We start from the raw sequence: 24837 nt of genomic DNA, 5'->3' as shown, positions 1-24837 counted from the left end.
AGATATTCAATTTAATTAAAAAATGTATAATACCTCAGGTGGTCAAGAAAAATAAAGCAAGAAAAGTAGGGAGGTGGGCAGGAGGGTGGCTATTCTATACAAGACTGGCGTGAAGTATGGGAGGGGGCCATGTGGTTATCTTGAAGAATGCCTTGCCTCCTTCTGGGGATACCCAAATATATATATATTTCTGTCCCCAAGGTGTATATAGATTATGAAAGAACCTGGTAATAATTTTAACTCTTAGAATCAAAATTTTGTAGGATCCTAGGATTCAGAGTATGTTTATATAGATGAGGAGGAGGTCGGTGGAAGAGCTTCACATTTAAAAGAGGATGTGAAAGAAGGCAAGCTTATGGGAGAAACTTTCCATCAAGGGAGGACTAGCTAGACTAGCCAAGGGAACAGCTAAGAAAATGGAAGAAAAAGGAAAATGGAAAGAGAACAATGTGTCTGAATTGCCATCATTCATGGGTATGTCTGTCTCTCCCACTGGATTATAGAGACCATGTCATGAATTGTTGAAGTCTGCACCTTCCATTGCTCCTTAGCTTGCTCTCATCATGCAATCCTTTGCTAGAAATTCAGCTGCCTGGTGTCTGCACTCCTCTGCCTCATGTTGAAAGCCATCCACAAGCTTGTCCTAGCCTCCAGACCCAACTCCGCATATTCCCCATTGCTCCCAACATGCATGGTCTACCCCACAACCTGGTGGCGACTATTCTCACCTCTGTCCCTTTGTCCAACTCCTGGAATGTTTTCCTCCTTCCCTTCCACCTCTTCTTCCAGCAGACTGAAATCAAGAAATTGTATGGGCTAGGGTTTCCTCCCAGCACCCCTCGTCCAGGGAGACTCCCCTGACTCATCTGGCCCTTGTGGCTGTCTGCACTGCCCATGTCCTTCCTACCAGCTCCTTGTGTACTTCATGGCCTATAGTCTGATCTCTCTGGTGAGCTGGTACCTTCCTTCTGAGTGCCTGACACATTGCTTATTTGCACAGTTGGTGTGACTTAAAAACTCCAAGTCAAGGGAATTAAATCCATTTGTCTACTTCCATTTCCTCAATTGGGGAACTCTAGGGTGCTGGGGGAATAACTACTGTAATGAAGATCTAGGTCTCGGCTGGTGGGCCCTGATTCCAGGTGTCATTTTCATTATTCTTCTTAAAGATCCTGTTTCCTTTTTTTTTTTTAATGGAGAATAGAGCACTTAGGAAGATCCTAAGAACTCATGTTTCCACTAAATTAATATATGCATGTTATAACCTATACATGTTGTTTAGACAAGAGAGAATTTCTAAGAGGTGAAGATGGTGATGAAAGGATGGAGTTAGTTAAGGAAGCTGTGCTCAAAATGCAGGAGCCCTTCTCTTGCCGAGGGGGAATTCCACAAATTACATTATGGAAGGAAATGTGGGCGTGGGATAAGAATTGCTCCACAATGTCCAGGTGCAAGGAATGTCACATTTCTATATTTCTCTAAAATCAAATCAAACTAGACTTTTAATTTCTTAATCTCCAAGGTTGGGAAAAAGTCCAATATTATAATTACTAGGTTTCTCTGTTCTGACCCCTGGACTTTCATAGGCCCAGGGATGTGGAGGAACCTGATTCCTAGACCAGGTGGGTGCCATGGTGACCACTGCTCCTGCTGCTGCCCCACATGCTAGCCCCTTTCTGTCAGTCAAGGAAGGAGGACCCTGGGAGTATCAAGGAGTGACTTCTTGGTGCTGTGCTCCTGTCTCCACTGACCACAGGTATCCACAGAGACCCCCACCCAGGCTCTCAAAGCAGGAGTGGGCAGTGTTCAGTCTCTGTGGGCTTTCAAGCAGCCTCCCACCTGAATTCCTGCAGGGGGAGTAGACCCCTGCCCCCCAGGAAGCCTGTGTACCTACTGCCTCTACACAGGCGTACACACACGCACACAGACTTCGCTATCTGGGGAAGCCACCAGTGGGGCTGGCCCACACTTCCCTCCTTAAATCACAGTCAACTGTCTCTGCCATCCTGAATAATTCTTGTCAGTAAGTTTGGTTTCCAAACAAAGATCTGAGTGGAGAGGCTTTATCCTGAGGCCTAGAAACTTCTCTGTTTTAGACTCGGAAACACAAAGAGCTGTTTCTTCCCCCTGAGGAAGGGAAGCCAGAATTTAAAACTCAAGGCCAAGAAGAAAATCACCTTATCATTCTTTTTTGCTGATAAGCCCACAGTGGTAAAAAGGATAAGGCACCAGTTAACTTCTCTGTCGCTCCCTGTTTCATGGGTGAGCACAGGGTCTGTGGAGTGTGTTTGTATGTGTGGCAGAGCTGGGGGTGGGGTGGCTAAAAGCAGATTTGAGCCCCTGATGAAATCTCAAGGGGCAGTTGAGAAGGAGAAGCCAGGAAAGAAACCTGAGCCACATGCCTGCAGCATTAACCGTAGCAGGTGCCACTGTGTCCTGTGACCATTTGGAATGAGGAAATGGCAATTTGCAAGAATTTCCTGTGCAGCAGTTGGACTAGGGCGGTGTGAGGTGCAGGACTGCTGGTACAGCGCCCCAGGGGTTGAGAGGGCCTGCAGACCTCCTGCTCTCCTTGTGAAGCTGTAAAGCCTGGTGTCGGGGCTGCGACCAAGGGGATAGTGTTTCTAACTCACACAGAGGTGTCATGGGGCTGGATGGCCCTGTTAAGGAAGGACAGTGGGATAAGGGAATATGCCAGACTCAGGAAAAGTCTGAGTTTTTGGTTGACTGTCAAGACTGATAAAACTCTATATCAAGACCCACCCTTATTTTAAAGCTCAGCCAAACTGCCAGGAAATGAAAAACATTTATACAACTGCATGATGATCAAGGGAAGCCAGGGAGGGAAAAATCAGGATGAAGTAAATCACCTCCCACCCCACCAAAAAATAAACAGCATGCACACACCATTCTCCATAGAGTTAGTGGGTCATTCATGCCCTGTGTTGAGAAGTAGCCAGAGAACTATGACTAATATCAATCCAGACAAATATGGAGAATTTTTCAAGTAAATTCTCACTTAAAGAGTGGAGCTTTTAAAGATGATTATCACTGCCTGGCTTCCTTATTTAGTATCGTAAACAACTTGAAAATTATCTAAAAGATTGTATTCTACATAAGCCTTTTAGAATGGGGAAGTTGGGAAGGAAAGGATTTGAGATTTCCCTCATTAATCATCAAGGCAATTTTTTTTAAAGTACACTTGGGAATTCTGACTTTAATACCTATTGATTACAGAAAATAATTAAATCCTACCAAATTGCTCTTTAGAAATTATATATAAGATATACGCATTTATGTTTGATCTTTTCCCCATACCCTTGACAGTGGTAGATATTCTCGATCTTTCCCATGTTTGCCCATCTGGCAGGCAAACGGCCTCCTTGTCCTGCTCTCCATTCCCCTGATGCTGGTGATGCTGAACATCTTCCATAATGGGATTGTCACTTCCACTTCCATCTACAATTACTTGCTTATGTTCTTTGCCCTTTTTCTAATGTGTTGTTTTTTCAGTTAATACTGATATTCATCCTTTAACTATTATGTCTCCTAAAAATATTTTCTCAGAGTCTGTCATTCATTGTTTAACTTTGTTTATGACATATTTTGCCATGCAGAAGGCTTGGATTTTATGTAGAAAAATCCCTCATTTATTTTCTTCATGGTATCTTAGATTCTATGATTTATTTAGGAAAGCTTTCTCCATCATAAGATTATAAAAATATGTTCTTTTATTTTCTTCTGGCACTTTTATAGTCTTTAAAAAGTTTGAGTCATCAATCTAGCTTTTACTTATTTGGCATATAACATAGAGGTAAGATCATTCATTAAAGCAAGCTAACTGCAATTTCCATGCATCCTAGAGAAAGAGAAGCTAAATGCTTTCCTCCGTCTGAGAGACAGTGGTGAGAACTCTATGAGGAAGGAAAGGATGCATAACACTAGTCTGTGTTCAACAAAGATCATCTGCTCTAATGGGAAGACTATTATGGCAACCACATAATTCAAACTTTCTAAAATGGTCCTGATTTGCAATATTCCTTCTTATTCACATGTACTTACCACCCAACATTTGATTTAGAAACTGTGGAGCTAATAGAGCCAATGAGGTTGTGTGTACATAACCTGTAAAAGAGGGCAGGGCAAACACCACCTAAAGTATATTGAATTCTATGAATTCAGAGAAGCAAGTGGTGTTTCTGCCTGGAAAGATTAGGGGGAACATTTGAACTGGGCCTTGAAGGCAAATTAAATTATGAGAGACCTAGCTGGTGGAGAGGTCATTCCAGGCCAAGGAGCACAAGCAGAGAAGCAGAAAAGCACAGGTGTATTTGCAGCACGTACATCAGATGTGCCTAAAGATACCTAATATGCAAAAATCACCTACAAATTGATGTAAAAAAAAGACAAATCAATAAAAAAATAGGTAAAGGATATGGAAAGGCAGTTCACAAGAGAGATATACAAATGGTCAATAGACTTACCAAAGTTATTCAAACTCACCCATCATACTAACACTTATATAGTGCTCACTCTAATCCAGGTACTTTTCAAAGATCTTTATGTATATTAACTCATGTAATCCTCACAGCAAGGGTGTACTTTGATTATCTTCATTTGACATATGTGAAAAGTCTCTTAAGAATCTTGACTAAGGAAATATAGTCATTGAGTGGCAGTCTTGGGTTCAAATCCAAGCTTTCTAACTTTAGACTCTATGCTCTGAACCACTATACTTACAGTCAGCAAAGTGCAAATTAAAGCAAAAGTGAGACATCATCTTTTACCCAGCAGATCAGTAAAACTTAAAAAGAATGATAACATCCAGTGATGGCCAAAATGTGAGAGAATGTTCAGTCTCATATATTGCTAGTTGGAGTATGACTCACTTCAGCTTTTTTTAAAATGATCTGGAAATATCTATTAAAATTAAAAATACACACAAAAGTTTAATTCAACAGTCTCACTTGGGACAATCTATTCCATAGAAATTAAAGTATCAAAGTATCAACATAAGGATATTATTTATAGCTTTGCTCTAATGGCAAAACAAACAAACAAACTAATACCTGGAAAAAAACTCTTTGTCCATCAGAAGGGAAAGACTGAACAACATATGATCAGTCATACCAAGAAAAGACTACGATTACCCAAACTTGAATCAATCTTATGCCATTAAAAAATCTCACACTGCTTTTGTTTGAGTTGGCTCCAGGGTTCTCCAGAGAAACAGAACCAATAGGATACCGAGTGTGAGAGAGAGAGAGAGAGAGTGAGTGAATTTATGTTGAGGAATTGGCTCAAACAATTATGGAGGCTGAGAAGTCCCATGTTCTGCCATCTGCAAGTTGCATCTCCTGAGAACTAGGAGAGCTCATGCTGTAGTTCTCAGTCCAAGAGCAGGAGGATACCAATGACTCAGCTCAGGGGTCAGGCAAAGAGAAGCCAAATGCTCTCTGCCTATGCCTTTTTGTACTGTTCAGGCCGTCCACAGACTGCGTGATGCTCACCCGCACTGGGGGCGGGGACCCCAGTCAGTCGACCCATTCAAATGCTCATCCAGAAACACTCTCATAGACACACTCAAAAATAAGGTTTAACCAAATATCTGGGCACCCTGTAATCCAACCAAGTTGGCACATAAAATCATCCAGTCCACATGAATTTGCTATAAAATGAACTTTTATAGCACCATGTCAATAGAAAACCAGTATCACTTGCTGTAACTAGGAAGTACTGTACTCATAACAGCAGAGACAGTGAAAGGATGTCATCCATTTGTGGTTAGATAGCATGGCCTACAGAAGATTCTAATCCTGAACCAAGTTTTCTACAGAAGAGTGAAATCTCAAAGTGTTGGAGGTCACACACTATGTGATCCACTCATTTAATGTCCTGTCACAGACCATCTTAGCTCCTTGGAGCCCACAGTATGGAGCATCCCAAACTTCTGGAAACATACAAAAGATCCTTATTTTTTTATCTGAAGAGATATTCACAATTTATTAAAGAAAAAAGCAAGTTGTAAACTAAAGTGTTATTAATCCAACTTTTGTTCCACAAAAGTCAAAAGAATCCAGTTAGTGGGTTTGGTGCTCATCTTGGAGTGCATGTGGAGGGCTGGATGAGCATCTTAAGTATAAGTACTGGAAATTGCCATTTTTGTAAGTCAAAAATTATCTAAAATTGACATTTAATACAAGCCCACCTAATAAACCACCAAGGATTATGAGAAGGACTGATGGAGGCTTTAGGTTTTTTTGTTGCTTTTAATCATAAGCATACAAGTAATACAAATATTGCATTATTTTTTGAAGTTTAATTAGCTGTATTGCTTTTAATTATGAGCACGTGTTACTTTGAATTTTTCACAATTCTAATAAAAGAACATTTAAAAGTAAATAAAGTGCTCTTAGCCTGAACTGTCCCAAGCTGAGAATCAGCTGCAGGTTCTTGGTTATATGTCAATTATACCTCAATAAAGCTGGGGGATAAAAGCTGCAAGTCCATGGGTAGATCACACTGCTCCTCTAATTCACCTTTTACCTCTAATACAGCCCTTTTACATTCAGGGCTGGGTGATTTCTTTGTTGTGGGGGACTGTCCTGCGTGCTGCAGGGTGTTTAGCTGCATCCCTGGCTTTTACCTACGGATAACAGTAGCATCCCTCCACCCCTGGCGAAACGACAGCCCAGAATGTCTGCAGACCTTGCCAAATGCTCCCCGGGGACAGAGCACCCCTGGCGGAGAGCGATGGCTGTGGTCCTTGGCGTCTCACCAATGGCAGGAGACCCTGAGCCAAGTACTCTTTAGGCTCCCGTGAAGCACCAACATTTCCCGAGTCCAGCAGCACTGAAGCTGTTTCCCTCCAGAGCCACTAGAGGGGACACTGCAGCACAAAGGACAGAACAGAGCACTGAGGGAACTTTGTTTTCTTCTCCTCGTGGACTTTGTTGTCTCTGGTTTCCAACGGCCCGCCGTTTAATAACTATCCTTTGATGTTAGGAGTGATAACCCTTAACCACAAGGTATGTAGAACTATTTGTCTTGTGCTTTGTACCATAAAAGTCGGTGTTTTTAGATATGGTGAAAGAGAGCAAAATGTTCTTTGCTTTTAAACATTCTTTGTAAGGGAGTCAGGTGAATCATATTACTAACAATAAGTTATGCATCTCCATGGGAAGAGCCCGTGGGACAACCGGGCCGGGAGGAGAAAGATTTAGTTCTCTTCCTGGTCCTGCCACTTCTAGGCTCTGTGATGTTGGCCAAGTCTCTTAACCTTTCTGGTTATACATAGTAGAGCTAAAGAGATAGGCTAAGAAGTTGTCACTTGCTTAAGGCCACGCACTGAGTTCAGTGGTCAAGCAAGGATTTGGATCTGATCTGTCCGTGTCTGGGATAGTAGTGAGAATCAAATGAAATGGAATATGTGAAAGAGTTCTGAAGATCAGAAAACCCCACATAAGCTCAGGGTGTGGATTTGCAGATGTGGGAGTGAGAGCAGGTGATGGCTCAGGAGTAGTATGGCAGGGGTTGGCAGGGAGCAGGTGGCAGTAGGTCCACACAGGCAACAGAAACATTCCTCCACCAAGTGTTGTAAATTACAGAAAAAGGCATCAGTGCCACCAGCTCCTTCACTACTAATGGAACTTGATCTCTGAGACTTAAGGTTTCAATTTTCCTCAAAATGGACAGTCCTCTTGGAGGGGTCTTACCTTGTGCTCTTAGGAATTGTTTCAATACCTTAATGATAGTGCAAAATCTACTCCAACACTGTTTTCTAAACTTTTTTTGAAAACCCTGAACCACAGTAAGAAATATGTTTCACATAGAGACCTAGCTCCACATGTTATAAAACTGAAACAGAAGTCTTTCTTTCTTATAATGTACTTGGGTATTTTTTATTGTGTTTTCATTATGTCACTTGAAACCAGTGCTGGTTCTGACCCAATCCATAGTGGGCCTTGACCTGCAGTTTTAAAAGCACTGTACTAGAAGTTTTGTGGGAGGGAAGAAAGGAACACATGGTCCTGGAGTTGGGTCAGGGGAGGAAACAGGAAATAATGGCCCCCAAACATTATTCAGGGAGCCTCAGAGATGAACTTTTTAGTAGGGGCTGAATTTTCTAGGAGCTGATTCTTTGAAGAATGATTCAGGAGGAAGAAAGAACAACAATCTCAAATCCACCAAAATGAGTGAGGACGGGCCCCTGGGCAATGTCCTTCAGGCTGGGTTCTCAGAGTTCATGCTCCAAGCTCCACACCATCAACATAAAGTATAAATGGACATAATGTAAGAACACCACCACAACAAAAAATAAAAACCTGACATTTACTGAGCCCTTACAGTATGTCAGACATTGCACTAAGCTCTTTATATGAGGGATGGGACATAAATTAAGTTTGAGTGCTTCCTGATTTTCTTTTTCCTGCCAACTAAAAAGAGTTCTGGTTTTGCCTGTCCGGTTTCTTCTTCTGCCCCATCCAGAAGGAGAACTGCACAGATACAGAAGGACTACAGAACATTGGTTAAGAGTGTAGAAAATCTTTCTAGGGAGCTTGGGAGAAAGAAGGGGAGGCTGAAGTTGTGGGGTGTAAAGATCTTAAAAAGAAGAAGAAAGGGGAAGTTAAGAAGGATTGTAAGGGGTTCTGTATGCTGCTTGAAAAATGTATTGAATATGAGTGAATTTGAAACTACATTTTTGTGACTGAACTGGATTTCTTAGACTGCAGCATTACCCTGAGACTGGTCCATGTGGGTTATGATCTCAATAGGATTACATAAGCATTATCTTATTTAATCTGAATAACAAACTCACAAGGCACTAATATTTCCTTTTTCCAGATTAAAAAAAATGGAGGCCAATATAGGCTAAGTAGCCTTAAAGTCATAACAACTAATAAATAATAGAACCAGGACTGAAACTTGGGCCTTTCAGTCTCCAAGTATACTCTCTTAAGAAGTCCATGATTATTTCCAATATAAATATATCAGTTAAGAATAAAACACTGAGAAAAAAAAAGAATGAAATACTGAGAATGAGAGTTAACGAAAGGAGTTTAAAACTTGTACACTGAAGATGACAACATGTTGAAATTAAAGATCTAAAAATATGGAAAGGCTCCCCAAGTTCAGGGATCAGAAGACTTAATTTGTAAATACTCTTCAAATTGACTTACAGGTAGAACACAATCTTTATCAAAATCCCAACTGGATTTTTTGCAGAAATTGAGAAGCTAATACTAAAAATCATATAGAAATGCAAGGATGCAAAATAGCCAAAACAATCTTGAAAAAGAACAAAGATGGTGGACTTACACTTTCTAATTTCCAAACTTATTATGAAGTTACAGTAATAAAACAGTGTGGTGCTGACATCTAGATCAATGGAATACATTTAAGAGTCCAGAAATAAAAAACTAGCTATGGTCAATTGATTTTTGACAAAGTTGCCAAGACAATTCGATGGAGGAAGAATTAAAGATTTTTTTAAATAAACTTTTTATTTTAAAATAATTTAAGATGTACAGGATTCTTGTGAGAATAGTCTTCCCAACAAGTGGTTCTGGAACAACTGGATCTCCACATGAAAAGAATGAATTTGGATCCCTATCTTACATCATAAAAATTAACTCAAAATGAGTCATATACCTAAACGTAAGAACTAAAACTATAAAACTCTTAGAAGAAAATAGCTGTAAATTTTTATGACTTTGGATTAGACTATGGTTTCTCAGATATAATTAAGCACAAATAAAATGAAGATTGATTAAGTTGGATGTCATCAATATTAAAAACTTTGTCCCTCAAAGAACACCATAAAGAAAGTGAAATGACAACCCACAGACAGGGAGATAACATTTATAAAACATAATCTGATAAGGGTTTTGTATCCCGAATATATAAAGAACTCCTATAACTCAAAAATAAAGACAAGTAATCCAATTTAAAAATCGACAAAGAACTTGAATAGACAGTTCTCCAAATAAGATATATGAATGGCCAATAAGTTCATGAAAAGATGCTCAACACCATTAGTCATTAGGGAAATGCAAATCAAAGCCAAAATGAGATACTGCATCACACCCACTGAGATGGCTAGAAACAAAAAGACAGTAAGAATGTTGGCAAGGATATGGAGGAACCAGAACTCTCACACTGGCAGCAATGTAAAATGGTACAGCACTTTGGAAAATAGTGTGACAGTTCCTCAAAATGTTAAATGTAGATCTAGTTACTTTATGACCCAGCAATTCCACTCCCTAGTATCTATCCAAGAGACACGAAAACATATGTCCACACAAAAGCTTGGACTCAGCTGTTCATGATAACATTATTCATAACAGTCAAAAATGAAAAGAACTCAAATGTTCATCAACTGATGTGTGGATAAATAAAAGGTGGTATATCCACAAAATTAAATATTATTTGGCCATAAAAAGGAATCAGGTACTGATATATTCTACAACATAAATGAACCTTGAAAACATTATGCTAAATGAAAAAAGCCTAACACAGGAAACCCACATATTGTATGATTCCATTGATATTAAATGTCCAGAGAGGTAAATCTTGGAGACAGAAAGAAAACTAATGTTTGCCTATGGCCAAGGGATGCGGACAAATGAGGAGTGACTGCCAATGGGTACAAGACTCCTTTATGGGGTGATGGAATTTTTCTTAAATTAGATTGTGGGTCACACAAGTCTGTAACTATACTAAAATCCATTGAATTATACACTTTAGTGGTTAACTGTATGGTATGTAAATTAGATCTTCATAAATTGTTTTTTTCTCTAAGTGAATGAGATGAGATTTGTGGCCACAGTATAGACAAGCCTTCCAAGGAATTCCTTGAACCCGTAAGGTTTTATTTTATTATTTTTTTAGTTACCACTATCTAACTGATTTGTTGTAACAAGGAGGAGGGTTTCCAAATGAGGTAGAAGTTGGGGTGTCACTACTTCTCTGTGCCCAAGTAACTGTTTTTCCCAGTTCTCTGATGTTATCCTCACTGTTTACAACCAACCCCAGAGCATACAATACAAGGATCTGTGTCTCACTTAAGCTTACTCATCATATTTCCTTCTTTCTTTTTCTCTTTACATTATCCTGGTCCTACAAGATTGACTAAAAAAATTATTATCATATAGAAAAACAAATATCCATGCATGTGAAGCCAGCAAGGCCACCGAGCCTTTGGGGAAGAACTAGAACAGGGAGGTGCCTAGGGGCATTTTCTGCAGGGAAAGAAGAGAATAAACAAGCTTCTGCCAAAAATGCCTGGAACTTCAAGCGCTCTCCTCAGGCCAAGGTCAGCCCCTGTGTGGACGCTGATAGTGACCCTGATCAGTTGTTGCTCCTCCCTTGATTAAAAGCATGTGGCTTTCTCTCATCTGAAATTCACCTCTGCTGATTCCACCTGCCTGGGGAGTCAGATCCCACACGCAAGTGTAATTCCTCAGAGTGGTTACTGGCAGACGTCCAGGAACAAGGTAACTACACAAGGTCCCCAGGTATCAGAGGCATCAATTTCCTGAGCCAGGGAGAGGAGTGCCATGACCAGATGCACCACTCCACAGTGAGAAAGAGAGCTGTGGAGGGCTGTTGTCAAGGAGACCACCACCACCACCTCCCTCCCCCCTTCTGCAATAGGCTAGAAATTCCTGGCTTTTGTCTCCTTGGAATGAGACATTTACCCTGGCAGAATCGTGGAGAAATTCAAACCACAGAATCATGAATCCTAGGGTAAGAAGATTCCTCTGAGGTCATCCTTACCCTGGTCCCAGATACCTCCATAAGGGGATGTTCTCCTCTTGCCACCCGTCCTTGCCCTTGCTTGAACACAGACACTGACAAGACTCTCACTCAGTCCCAGAAAGTAAGCTTACTCCTGGTAGGGCAATGCTAAGGGCAGTGACCATCACTGTCAGGTCCAGCTCTGTTCCTGATCACCTCCAGCCCTTCCTCAAAATTTGAAGCCACAATGTAGTTCCAGTTCCTTCCCCAGGTCTCCAGATCTTTGAGAACACTATCTCATCTTTCTTCTCTGTAGTCATCTTGGCTGCCCCAGACTCGTGCTTTCAGCTGCACTGACCTCCTGCCTACACCCATGAGGCCAGTGTTCAGTAAAGACCCATCTGGGCCTCAGCCCCTGTGAGGTACTCTGCTCTCTGTGCTCTTGGACCCTGCAGCCACTACACGCTCCCCAGACCTCCCTGGCTTTGTCTTTAGGTTCTAGCATCTCTCCCCGACTTGGACCTGAGGACTGACTTGCCCCATGGCTACTCTTGAGTATCTCACCAAGCCTCAGACCTGGTGCTGACCCACGAAGAAGGTATGAGGCCTACAACCCTAGACAGACCATCCCTAATTGCTTCACTATTTCCTTGTGGGATTTGGTGTCAAATCCCATCATCACCCTTATACCACTCCCCTGGACAGGATGCCCTTGATCAATATGCATTTGTTCACTCCTGCCACTCAGCATTGTGCTTAAGAACACAGGATTTGAGTTCAGACAATGCAGGCCCTGCCACTAACTAGCTGTGAGACTTTAGAGAAGTGTCTTAATCTCTCTGAGTATCCATGTCCTCATCTACAGAACTGGGAATAATAGTAGTACCCACCTCAGAACTTTGTCATGATAACAACAACAAATAACCTTTGTAAAGCATTTAGCACAGAGGCATTTTACAAGCATTTAATGTGTGTTCTCTACTATTTTACTTTACAATTAGTGTTCATTCATTCATCATGTATTTACTGAGCCCCAACTCTATGCCAGCCCTAGGATATAAATACCCCTCTTCGAGAGTGGTGTCCTCTTCAATCCAGGAAGCGCAAGTTTACGCTGGCACCCAGACAGCAGGGAGCTGAGGCCCAGGGCCACAGCACAAAGGCAGAGGAGAATAGATACTGACCGCTGGGTCCTGCCAGGGAGGGAGACGTGGCCTTCCACCTTGAACACCTCCTTTATTTCCACTGAGACTCCCTGGGTAAGGCAACATACAGGAAGAAGGGGGATGCCAGAGGGGAAGGTGAGAAAGCCCCATAGAAACACCCTTCCCTACTTTCCTCTTTGACAAGACAGTGGCCATGCGTCAGCCAGGCAGGAGGGTGATGTCCCTTGAGGAGGCCTTGCTGACTATGCCCGGGACTGTTCCGGAAGTAGGAAGGGCGGTCGGGGGTGGGGAGGCAGCAGGAATGTTCTCCTGGCCTGCTGCTCAGTACAGGCGAGTGTGCAGAGAGGAGGGCCTCTGGACATCAAAGGTTCCTTTTGTCCCCTTCCGAGTGGCAGGGCAGCCCAGCGGCTGGCGATGACTCAGTCCTGGCCCTGACGTCACTCACGCCCGGCCACTGGCCTCCCTCTGCAGCCAGGAAACCGGCTGGGGAGTGGCATTCGCAGCTGCAGCAAATCTCAAAATAAGGAGGCAACTGTCCCTCTCCTCCTCCTTTCCATCTCCCTGCAGCACACCTTTCTTTACTTCTTTTTTTTTTTTTTAAAGCTTATGGAAGGTTTTACTTGTAGATCAACTTTCGAAATGTAGGAATTCAGAATGGGTGACATCATCAGAAAAATATGTGGAGCTGATCTCAACAAGAAATGAAGAACCCACGGCAAGCAAGCGGTTGTAACTCCTGAGCTCAGGGAGGTGGCAGTGTCTGGGTTTCAGAGGAACCAGCGCGTCCGAGTAAGTGAAGGCCCACCCCCGACCCCTCACTCAGCGCCCTTCACGGTGGGGCGCCATCTTGTTCCCTGACACCTGCAGCTTGGCAGGCCGCAGCCCGGAGGGAGGGAGTGGGCACGGCACCTGGGAGGCCCTCCAGATACGGCACCAAAGGGATCTATCTGGTCTGCCTCTTCTCCACAGAACCAGACAAGAACGCATTTCCCCTAAAAAAATTTTAAAAATGTGTATATGTATATTTACAGGCTGAAGGCTGAAACCTTGGGGAAAATGGCCCACGTCATGCCTTCCCCCATCAGCCCTGTTGTTTTGTCTCCTCTTCCTCCTTCCGCCCCAGTGCTCTGTTTTGGACTGCCAGAATGTTTGTTCAGAGTTCTGAACTGTTTGCTTCCTGGATCTTATGCTTAGTAACCAGACATAAAAATAAACCCTGTTCTAGGCAAATATGTGCCCTGTGCCATCAGATGGTATTTTCGCACTTAACGTGGTGAAAAAATGGCAGCTCTGGTAAGAACACATCCCCCACCAGCCTCCTCAGCCGAGCGCCTCTGGTTCCGGTGCGCACCCCCACGTGCCAGCGCCCTGTTCACAGAGAGCTTATTGTCATCCCTCCTCGTGCCATTGCATCTGGGATGATATTAAATAAAGACAGATTATAATGTATCTCTGGTGCCTGTTTAACTTCACCTAAAAAAACCTTAAGTCTTTGCACAGCCTATAATTTTACAAGCTCTAGAAGCTCCTACCCTAGAAAGTTAAATTCCTGAGAGGAAGGTTTTAACATGGATGTAAGAACTGCAGAGCACATAGGCACAGAAATCATATACCCTGTTTTCCTGGCCTCCAAAGTCATCTCCTGAGTCAGCATCTGGTCTTTGTATAGCTTATTTAGCAAAGTAGAATTGTTCTTTTTAAATTCTGCTTGTAATGATGGCGGGAGGGATATTTTAAAAATGAATCTTGTTTTAAAAGCAGTAGGAAAGTTTGTCATTTACTGGAAAACAGTGGCAAATATCTCTGTAAACTGACAACACCCTTTGGAAATTAACCATCTCATTTTAATATATGTTGTATAGGTCTTAACATTTTACTTTTTATTTTATTTTCATCTATCAGGTTGTCTTGAAGTGAGGATCCTCTGGCTGTGAGATCTGAATGCTGTGACCACTAATTTGGTGAGTGTCATGTGTCCCTAACAACTGCTTAAAGTTAAATTTACGAATCCTATTCTCTTGGTTTGTAGTAAGATTTGAGGAAAGGGGAGGCAGTACAATAGACTTCCGCACACAATGACAGCAGCTGTACCAAAGAGGATATATAATAGTTAGTATCCTAATTATTAGGCTAATTGCTTTAATAGTCCGAAAATTGTAGAGTGGCTCAAACAGAATCAAAGTTCATTTCTTGCTCATGTAACAGTATAGGTTAGTGGGGCAATTCTCATTCACATGTTCATTCAGATACAGATTGAGAGAGATTCCACTTTATGCAGCATGTGTTTTTCAAGGTCACCTGGGATTGTCTCCACTCTCAAGGGGAATAGGAAAACAGTGTTATAAAGTACGCATGGGAGATTTCCATAGGCCATGCCTGGAAGTGGTACACAACACTTATACTCTCATTCGATTGGTGAAAACTCAGTCACATGGCCACATCTAATTGAAGGGAGGCCTGGGAAATGTAGTCCCTGGGTTGGACGGATGAGCAGCCACTTCCTACTGACAGCTGAGTTTCTGGAGAAGGGGTAGTCTTCTCTGGCACAGTATAATAAGGAACTTAGTGATGCTAAAGGATAACATAGCAGAATGAAGAGTGGGAGAAGTAAGAATTATCAGATATTTAGAATTCTCTAAATGACACAGTCATCAGGTAATATCTTAGGGCATATAGGCAAGGAGCAGTGGGTGACATTTTTCAGGTTTCCTCTGTCTCTTCAGAACCAGGGGCCAGTGAACCAGGAAGGACATTCTCCCCCTTATTTATCCCTCCAGTGTCTTCTTGTCTAGGACCATTCTGGCATTGTCTCCTGGTCCTGGGTCTAGTCATGCTGGTTGGAATCGTCCAACAGAATTCTGTTCCCTTAAACTTTGAGCCCCAGTGGTTTATAGGAAGTCTTACAGTTTCTTTAGGTCATGACTCTGTCTGCTGCAGTGTCTTTGGGAATCTACCCTGCCTGATTTGCTCCAGATCTTGGCACAACCTTTTAATCTTGGGAGATGGGAAGGGATTCTCTGACTAAGATGGAATCTTCAAACCAAGTTATTTGAGTAACATTTAAAATTAAATTTAAAAAGGCTAAGCCTGGGGAAATTTGATATACATTTCTAGTTTCTTCTTTTCAGGAAAAGTTTACACATTTACTGAAACAATAAGTGGAAAGGCTATAAGCCCTGTTTGGAGACTGCTGAACTAATTTTACATTCTATGTAGCCTTTTCACCATTGTTGATCTTAATGCAGAATTCCCCCTCACTGATAAATATCAGAAACTGGTTAAGACCTCCAATAAAAATGGACTACATTGTTCCCTTCAGCAACATATATATTAAAAATGGACTACAGTCTTTGCTTGAACTGTCTGGTACCTAGTTACTTTTTGTTGTCTATCTGGCTAGACATTCTGGTTTATGATTGAATTTTGCCCCTGGACTCGACATTTCTGGTACCCACACCCACACCCTGAAGAACACACATTGTCCATTGTGCGGGAAACCCAGTGACTGGCTGACTTGACACAGCCTCACAGGCTCTCACAGAGCCTAATGCCTGGCCTGGTCTCCCATTACTTCTGTCTCACCTCTGCCCAGTCTCTTCACATCCGGAGTGGGCTAAGGAGAAATGGACCAGCATAACAAGTTGATTTGTTGTGCAAAACTGCCTCAAACTCTGAAAGTCCGTTTTCTTGGGTTGGTGAGCCTGAAAAGTATCTACTGAGCCGAGAGCTGGCTAGGCTAGTGGAGGAAACTAAAGATAAGACCCGACTGAATGGGGAATGCAGTGCCTTCTAGAAGAGTGCAGCCAAAGGAGTAAGTTGAAAACAAATACGAGGTTTCAAAAGATGGAGCTGAGTAGGAACAGTCTGTTACTGAAAGTCCAGCCTGAGGGAGTCCACTAGGACAGGCAGGGCCAAAGGCCTCGGTCAAGGAGGAACAGTGTTAGGCTTCATTCACTCAGCAGACTTGGTAGTCACACCTTGTTAATTTCAACTGCTACATGATAATGAGTCCTCAAAGCACTAAATGTGTACTAAGTATGAGTGTGTATGTGGAAGGGATGGATGGGGTCAACCTCCTGATTTCAGTTTTCTAGCATGGCAGAGAGAGGTGGGCGACTGTCAAATCAGAATTTCACTACTGTCAACATGATCCCCTGCAGTTTTGGTGCAGCGTGGGGACCTCAGAGACACGCCAGCACGACAGGGGTAAAACACATACACTTTATAAATACTTGGCTCTTCCACATTTTTAAAAAAACATCAAGGCAGACATCATGGAAAAAAATTAGACTTTGAGTTTCCTTAATTTTAATTTTATGTTTTATTCTGGAGGGGTAGAAGTAGAGTTTGGAGGAACGTAGTCTTTTCAAAGCTTAGGTCATCTATAGAGCTTATGTTGGTCCATGATGAGCAGACATGGACTGAGCAAAGCAAGCTGACACAGGCAGTGCCTAGACCATTGGTTATTTTTAATCCCAGAGGTTTAGAGTTTTTGTAGCATAGAAGTACAACCCCCCTTCTTACCCTGGGTCAACATCATGAGAGTTCTATTACTCCCTTTAGAGGATTTTGCAATTAGGCCACATCATACTCACCAAAGCTAAGACTTCACAGTAATAGGGCTTCATCATTTCTCAAGCTGAAATCCCCTGATTTCTTGTCAAGAACGAAGTTGGAAAACACCACTCTGAAGACTTCACAGTTTTGTTTTTACCTTAAGAAGCCTCTGGTTTTCATCAGAATTTTAAAGCTTCCTCCCGCCTCCAAAATGGTACTTTTAAAAAATATAAAACTGAGATTCTGTCAGAATAACTACAGTTATATATGTGAAATAGTTTGGGTAACTTAGAAAAATGCATGACAAGTCAGTGTTGATGAAAATAATTCCCATAATTATGGTCAGCATTGGTGTTTTGACTTTTGATATCACCATTAACATTGTAGGTATCAAGATTAAAAAATTTTTTTGTCTTTTTAAATTGACTCTCAGCTGAGCTCTTCAGCACCACTCTCTAACTAGCCAAAGCATGTGTTATAAAACTTTCAAGGATGTTTGAAAAAGTTTGACTCTAGGCTGGAGGCCTAACTGAAAGACTTCTGATCTTACTCAGAGAGAAGGTTGATCCGGGATTCACTGAAATGGGTGAGAAGGGATAGATTTTAGCCATCTCTCTGCCAAAAAGAAAAAAAGAAAAAAGCTTTCCCACAATCTATGGAGCTCCTGGTGCATTGGTCAAAGGAGGTTTTGAAACCACTCTACGGAAGCACTAATGGTGGTGGTGTCTCCCAAGCCATCATCTGTCCAAAAGCAGCTAATCATGAGTGCAGTCTGTCTGCTTGGTTATATGGGGTGGGGCTAGGGGGACTATACACAGAGGCAGCAAGCGGGAGTTCAACCCCAGACATTTAAGCTGTGAGCTCCCCTCCACACTCCAGATCCTGTAGTCTGTTCCTCGAATGTAGTAGGAAAGTAGTGTCTAATGCAAAGAATTTTTCTCATTGACCCAAATTCCTTGGCATTGACTATACTAAGGTACTCAAAATATAGCTTAAACTTCACCCCAGGTACCCAACTCAGTCTAAGTCCTCTTGCAGCAGCCAGGCCATGACTGGGCTGGACGTCACAGCACTCTCTTTCCTCTGATTTCACTGCACAGGAGGCAAATTCCTTTTCCTTTCTTTTCTTTTATAAAATGTATCACTGTTTTTCAAATAAAAAGAGCTATAACTAGTCACTATACAAAATCTGGAAAATACAGAAAAATCAAGAAGAAAACACTGGTCTCCAGCAATGCACCAACCAAGCATTTATTCAGTATTAACATTTTGATATATTTGATGTATTTCTTTCCATCTATTCTTTTATTATTTTAAAAATTATTGAAATGGTATTTTATAAGCTTTTTCTTGCCCCACTTAACATTATGTATGTTGTAAACATTTTTCCAAGTCACCAAATGGTCTTTGAAAATTTGGTTTTTAATAGCTGTGTTTCCATTGCACTGTGTCTTAATTTATCCATTCTTTTTTTGATGAGCATTTTGATTGCCTCTAGTATTCTGGTAGTATAAATATGTAATAATTCTTGTAGATAAATCTTTGCACACATCTTGGGGAAAATTCCTAGAACTGTGAATCAGTAGGTCAAATGACCTGTTTTTAAAGTTCCTAGCACATACTGGTAAATTAGCCCCTAAAAAGTCAGTAGTATCTATTTCAAAACCTAGGTCCCCTTCAGTTTCTAATGTAACAATGCATGCTTGTAGGCCCCAGTGGCTCCAGAAGCTCTCAGGAGGGGGGCCTAGGAATATACATTTTAATATAGACACCTAATCCTTATGTACATTAATGCCTGAGAACTGTTGATATGCTGTATTCAATTCAATAAACATTCATTTCTGCAAACACTTATTACTCAGAAAAAATTTAGGGAACCCTGAGCTAGTATATTTAAACTAGAATATAATTTCAAAGCTCTTTTTTGGGGTACTGAATTTTAGAGTTTTCCTTAATCATGGTATGGTATATTTGAAAGATTATCAGCTATGGGGTCAGGAAACCTTTTGTAAATATGGGATAATTGAGACCCAGAATGGTTCGTTTACTTCCCTGTGATTACCTGGAGATTTAGTGACAGAGGTAAAACTAGAACTTGAGTAGACAAAGGGTCCAGATCTACCCAGCTTCTGGGTAGCAGAGACAAGGCAGCAGAGAGGAGACTAACTCCTGAATGTACCAACCAAGCAATGATTCAGCCCCTGCCTCAGCCAGGGAGCTTTGCTCTGCCTTCTGACAGGCACAGCAAAAGGACATGTGTGGCAGGCCAGAACCTACAAGGGCCTCAGGTGCCCACCTTGGCTGCCTAATGAGGCCAGACCACTATGTGCCCTAAGCCCTGAGGTGGGAACACTGACACTGGACCCAGGAGGACATGGGGTGGCCATATAGATCTACACCATGGTAGCAGAGTAGGAGGTGGGGTCCCGAGTCAGAAGCTAAGAGAGCAGAGCAGAAGCAGGGCAAAGGCAAGAGACACATTGTAGGCAAATTTTTGGTCAAGGCAGGCATGTACTGAGAAGAAGACAAAGCCAGAGGGGAGCTTCAGTGGATCCAGCCTCCAGGACAGTCTCATTACATGACCTGGTTGGGAGGTGCCTGCCCCAAGCAGTGCCTGCCTCTTTAAATCTGATAGCTGCTCTGTGCTGGGCTGCCTTCTGACAGTAGGTAAGCACCTGGCCGAAGGAGGGTCAGAGAAGAGGCACCTAAAAATGGAAACTTGGAAAATTCTTTGTTACAGCAGAGAACATAGTAAACAAACAACAACCAAATTTAAAAATCTTCACCACCTTCTAAGAGGAAGTGTGACTATCCATCCTGTCTGTTCAAACCCATCAGAGCACACCCACTGGTCACCTGATAGTATCTGGCTGTCCTTCCTCTCCTACTCCCTCAACTTCTGGAGGGCCACCATTCTATCAGTTGACTTTCAGGTTCAGCCTCCACAAACTGCTCAGCTCCCAAGAGTCTCCAATTCAAGTCCAGGTTCTATGAATCACCATTTAGGTCCTCCATGCCCAAGTCCACATCCATCTCCTGGGCCTGCACCAAGTGAATGACATATAAGAACCAGAATCCAAAGAGCACCTCCTGCATCATACCTACACACCTAGGTACCAGGGAATTTGCTTATGATCACCCCACTGCAGTGCTTCTGTGCAAGGGCTCCATTATCTCTTGGCTGCCCCATGCAGGATCATTACTCTCCTGATTCTTGGCCTCCTGGGTCCAAACTTTTGGAGCCAGGGCCATGATGCATATGGACTCTGGGAAGATCTACAACCGCCCTTAAATCAGGAGTACAAAAGATGGAGGGTGACTTTTCAGACATGGCCAGAGCAGTTTGAGTGATCACTATGATGTTGGCCCCATGAAAAGCCCTTCTCTGTGGCTTCCTGAACAAATTCCTTAGCCAAGGCACCTTCTCATACTTAGATGGAGTTCTAACTGCTGACAGAGCCCAGATCCGAAGGCCAGAAAAGTCCTTGTAATGGTGACAGCAGTGCCTCCAGATCTAACTACAGAAGGTAGAAGTCAGAGTTTCATAATATCCAGACAAAGTGTCCACCTGGGGAGTGGTCAACAGAGTAGGAAATCCAAGGGCAAAAAGTGTTCAATGGGGCCTATGATCTGACAAGAGCCACTGGTGGTCCCATCCTTACCTGTCTGTGCTGACTCCATAGCCCACCCACCCCTCACATCCTGCCAATAGGTAACCAACTTTAGAAACACACTCACATAGTCTTTGGTCAAAGCTGCAGGAGGACCCTGACCTGGCAAAGTCTGTCCCTGCTCCATGGCTTTCATAAGACCCCACTGGAGCGAGTATCACTGATGCCAGTTCAACCAGCTAGGCCTAGAGGTACTGCCTCAAAGAAGCCCAGCATTGCCAGATGGCAGTGTCCCACTACTGTGGTCAGGAACAATGGGACAAACCTGAAGGCTCACCCCTTATCAAGAGCCACATTTTCCATCATTGAAATGCCAGACAGCCCAAACTGCTGTGTAGGTAAGTACTAGGAAAACTGGGGCAGATGCAATGTATGTATCATTCCTACATTGCTGATGGGAATTAAATGGTGCAGCCACTCTGGAACAGAGTTTGACAGTGCCTTATAAAAATAAACATACACTGGCTATACAGTCCCACTCCTGGGTATTTACACAAGAGAAATGAAAACTTATATTCACAAAAAAAATCTATACATGAATATTTATAGCAGTTTTATTTGTACTAGCTTAAAACTGGAAACTAGCCAAATGTTCTTTGATGGGTGAATGGGTAACAAACTGTGGTATAGCCATAACCATGGAACACTCTTCAGCAATAAAAAGGCACATACTCTTTCCATACAACTGAAGTGTAAAAAAGACATCAGGCTGGGTGAAAGAAAGCCAGTCTCAAAGGGTTGCTGTATGAGTAGCATACATACTGTATGAGCCCATTTATATAACATTTGCAAAGAGACAAAATGACAGTGATGGAGAAAAGATCATTGTCAGTGGTTAGGGTTGGGGAAAGGTGTGACTATAGGGGTAGCACGGGGAGTTTCTTTGTGGTGATGGACTAGTTCTGTATCTTGATTATGATGATAGTTCTTTCATTCTACATATGTGATACAATTTCATAGAACTCTAGACACACCCACAGTGCATGTAAAAACTGGCAAAATCTGACTAAGGTCTGTACCTGAGTTAATAGTCTTGTATCAATGTCAATTTCTTGGTTCAAACAATGTATTACATACAGTACATAATATATTATCATTGGGGGAAGCTGGATGAAGTGATAGAATTATTGTACTATTTTTCAGCTTCTTGTGAATATTAAATTATTTCCAAAAAATGTTATTAAAAATAACTTTAGGGAAAAATCTAAGTTCCTATGGCCAGGATCCTCACCTGATCCTAATCTACTTGATGATGTAGTTGGCCTACTGCTAGGCTAATGCTCAGACACCTATTGGCAATGAGCCATTATTTTCAGCTTTACTATATTAAGAGCTCTGCCCAGTTCTCCCCTGGAGGCAGAGGCAGACATGATTCCAGCACTTGATCTGCAACCCTGAGACTAAAGCTTGATATAAACCCTTTTATGCCCACCATTGTTGTTATTTGGTCTCACTGAATCCAGAGTGAACTTGCCAGGGGGCAATCCTCCTCAAGCAAGACAAACTTTTTAAAAGTTTTCTTAAAAAGTATTTTTTAAAAAGGATGTTCCCCACTGTAGGAAAGGGGGCTTCAGCCACTGGCTTCTCTCTTACGAGAAACCCCTATTGTTTATTTTGTGGCTTTCTGGTTCACAGTAAGGCCTCTACAGCAGCGTCCCTCTGCTTTGGCTCACCCTCTGTTTCTCAGCGACAGCCTGTCTCAGGTGGAATCAAAGCTCACGTATTCCAGCACTGAGAGGGAATATACCCCCTCTTCCCCTCCCCGAGACTGTAACTTCAAAGCAAGGTAAAGACTCAGAGATCTAAGAAATGGCTTCAGTGAAAATCTAGGACAAACCATTCTTCTCGCCCCTGAGCAGTGATTTCTTTTCTGGAATACCTCTTTGTCTTCTCTGCTCTTCACACAGATTATTCTCTTCACCTTCACCAAATGGCCCCTCCTCTAATGGAAGGAGATTAACCCTTCTTTGCCCCCTTTCAATCTCATTCATCTGAGGGCCTTTCTTTTAAATGCATCGCTCTCTCCAGGCCTTATGCCACAGTGAATGCTACAGCGAGAGAGGCTGCCTTCTCTTTGAAGCAGTTACACTTCTGTCAAACACCTTTTCGCCAGACTTGGTCCTGGAAACATAGTTTTGAAATTAAGGTTATCATAAGCCACCCAGGTGTACAGTACAGAATTGCATGAGGCCATGGAGTACTTCAGTCAAGGGGTGCTCACTACCATCTGGGCCCTATCCTAATGAAATTCTAGCATTGTTTACTCCCTTGCTTTGTGTAGGGGTCCCCAGCATCCCCAACAATTGAGGCTGAGCATATGGGGCTGATGTCTGTGTGGGATCCTGTCCAGGTATGACAAGACATTGATGATACACCACTGTCCCCCAAGACTGGCGTCAGATCCCACCTTCCTGCCTGGCCTCATTTATTAGGGGGACTCATCTCAAGAGACTGTGGTGAGAGGGACAAAGGTGTATATTTCTTAGGCCTGACTGAGTTGTAGATCGAGATAGTATGCTAGAAATGTGACTATTTGAATTGCTGATCTTCAGTAGGCGTTGATGAATCTCCTACTTTTGCACCTTTTGGTTTCAAAATCATATTGAACAATGGAAAATGAAACCTGCCAACTTATTTTTAGCTGTTCATGCTAACTCATGAGATTTTTCTTTGCAAACCAAATAGGATAAAGGCCACTTCAGCGGCTACACTTAATCTGATTGACTTAATATAGCAATTGAGCCTACTTCTCTGATACTTCTTAAGTGACATTTCAGTCCTAGGTGATATTTTAGCCAATATTTACTATGTTACTGAATATTGTATTTAATTGAGCTACTATAACATTTTCTTCTGAGAGGAATTGGGAAACAAGTGATAAACCCTCTATACTGAAATCTATTCATAATTCACTTATCCTATAAACACTGATTAACTACTTAAGTGAAAGTTTGGATTTTTGTTTTAAATGGAGCCTGTGTGTTTAATTACAAAGAGCAGTATACTAGAATTTAAAGAATATGGTTTTTAGCCTGGTTGCTGAGGTCTTCGGATATAACATGCCCTTTGAGCCTGATTTTCTCCCACCTCAAAGAAGGGGTTTATATGACATCCCCCAAAAAGTGCCTTGCACATCCTGTAATTCTGTGAAACACACTTAAGCCACTGAGGGCCCGAGAAAATGTTGAGGCACTTTTTGGAGGCACTGCTATTGCCATCAGACCTCTCTCATTTCTGTCTCCCCTTTCCCTGTTCTAGGAGGGACAGACTGAAACTAAGTCTGTGGTCTGCTTACCAGACAACTTGTGCCACCCACCACGACCCACACCCTGGTAAATAAGTGATTACCTACTTGAAAGACTTCCACAGCTATTTCCAGTCCTCAGGCCCATTCCTTAACTCATGGAGCAAGTTCTCCAATTTGAGGAAGTGGCTTCATGAAACAAAGCTAAAGATGCATGCTAGTGGTGGGAGCAGAGAAAGGAGCCCCCAGCCTTGTGTCAGCCAGTCAGCACATCTGTGTGAGCCCCCTGCCATTTTACCAGGTGTCGCTGCAGGGCCCATGGGAGAGACACAGATCTTGCAGGGGGCAAGCCAGAGACCTGAAGAAAGGTAGACAATTCAGTACAAGAAAATCCGTATTTGCTTTTATCTTCTGTCCAAAGGAGGTGACGTTTCCCTGCAGCTTGTGAAGCTGCTCTGGT

At 42.4% G+C, this 24837-nt stretch overlaps 1 protein-coding gene across 16 annotated transcripts in view; it reads left to right on the top strand.

Annotated features, from left to right (window-relative positions):
* Positions 1 to 24837, top strand: part of ZBTB38 (zinc finger and BTB domain containing 38) — a 128205-nt gene that overhangs the window by 33956 nt on the left and 69412 nt on the right. For 4 of the 16 annotated variants that reach the window (XR_005062526.2, XR_005062527.2, XR_005062529.2 and 1 more), the window contains exons 1-2: positions 12363 to 13694; positions 14808 to 14866. The gene's annotated coding sequence lies outside the window, so the exon portion shown is untranslated. Of the gene's footprint in view, positions 1 to 6903; positions 7029 to 12234; positions 12338 to 12362; positions 13695 to 14807; positions 14867 to 24837 lie in introns of those variants that run through there. The other 12 variants (XM_073232341.1, XM_073232338.1, XM_037022887.2 and 9 more) reach the window with 8 other exon arrangements.

This window comes from Manis javanica, chromosome 3, assembly GCF_040802235.1.
Source record: "Manis javanica isolate MJ-LG chromosome 3, MJ_LKY, whole genome shotgun sequence".
NCBI lineage: Eukaryota > Metazoa > Chordata > Mammalia > Pholidota > Manidae > Manis > Manis javanica.
This window is presented reverse-complemented; position numbering and strand designations above follow the sequence as displayed.